This window comes from Morone saxatilis, unplaced genomic scaffold (genome assembly GCF_004916995.1).
Source record: "Morone saxatilis isolate NCDOM2014 unplaced genomic scaffold, NCSU_SB_2.0 Contig19, whole genome shotgun sequence".
In the NCBI taxonomy this organism is placed as follows: Eukaryota; Metazoa; Chordata; class Actinopteri; family Moronidae; genus Morone; species Morone saxatilis.
Window position 1 is genome coordinate 25162990 of NW_023339751.1, and position 1235 is coordinate 25164224.

At 36.1% G+C, this 1235-nt stretch overlaps 1 protein-coding gene across 4 annotated transcripts in view; it reads left to right on the top strand.

Annotated features, from left to right (window-relative positions):
• galm (galactose mutarotase) overlaps nt 1-1235 on the top strand; it is an 18254-nt gene that overhangs the window by 8766 nt on the left and 8253 nt on the right. The gene's annotated exons all lie outside the window — the stretch shown is intronic.

Below are 1235 nucleotides of genomic sequence, written 5' to 3' on the forward strand. Positions count from 1 at the left end.
AAATATCCTGGAAATAATTGATGTTGTACTGGTAAACCTTAATTGTATTTTAGGCCCTTACTCTGATCGCCAACGTAACCTGGGTTAAAGCAAACATGCAGTAAACTGTATCCAAATCCCCAGAGACGCTGCAGAAAATCATCTACGGTGAGAACAGCAGTAAGCTAATGCAGAGAGTTTGATATCAAAGTTGAAAACTATAAAGTAATGATACAAATGCCTAGTATCATTAAAGGTTACATATATGAGATTTCAAACATTAATATAGCAGCAAACCACTATTCTCTATGTAACGATATAGTAGAGTCATGGTGTCACACTCTGCCTGTGTTGCTATCACAGCCTCTCTGTGGTTTGTTTCCATAGCCAGTCTGGCCACCCATGTGAGTCATTCAATGTACAACTGAATAAAGCGACTAAAACTGCTGTTTTTATCATCTTCTTCTGTGAATTAAGGATTTATTTCCACCAGAGCAGAGTTAATAATTGTTGAAACAGTGTAAAGACTAACAAAGACTGTTTTGGTGAGTTTTTATTTTGTTTCTGTCCACTTTGAATAAAGTTAGGATGTTATCTGAGGCTAAATTACTCTTTTTGTCTATAGAGTCTACTGCTGAGCGATAGTGGTATTACTGATTTATTTCTTGTTAAACAAAAGGTCTATCTCTGTAGGGATCCTTTCCATAATGTTGTCAGGCAATTAGAATAACAATGTGAGCCTTTCAGTGGCAAAAACAACAACTTTTAGTGGATGGACTTACATAGCAGCAATAGGAACCTGTTTCACTGTTTTTTTCTTATCTAACTCTGTAAGTTATTTCAACCAAACCAGCATTGGTGATTAGAGAACAGTGGAAGAACTAGCAGAGACAGTTTTGATGAGTTTTCCTTTGCTTCTGTCCAGTTTGGAGTGTGATTTACAATTATCTGTTATGGTAAAATTACTGGTTTTGTCAATGGAGTCTGGTAGACTGTATTGCTGGCGCTCTAGTGTGACATCTAGTGGCAGCTGAATTTAGTTTATATAAAATATTAAATTGTCCTGTCATTGGGTTTCTCAAAAGGTGCAAACTAGTGTTGGCATAGTGGTTAAGACTCATGTAACTGTAACTCACTCACTGTATCTCCTGTCTATCTATCTATTCTGCAACTAGCTGTGAAAAAAGGGCAGAAAGTGCCAGAAAATCTTTTATCATGTTACATGTAGTTAACAGTAAATCAGTTTACTACATTTT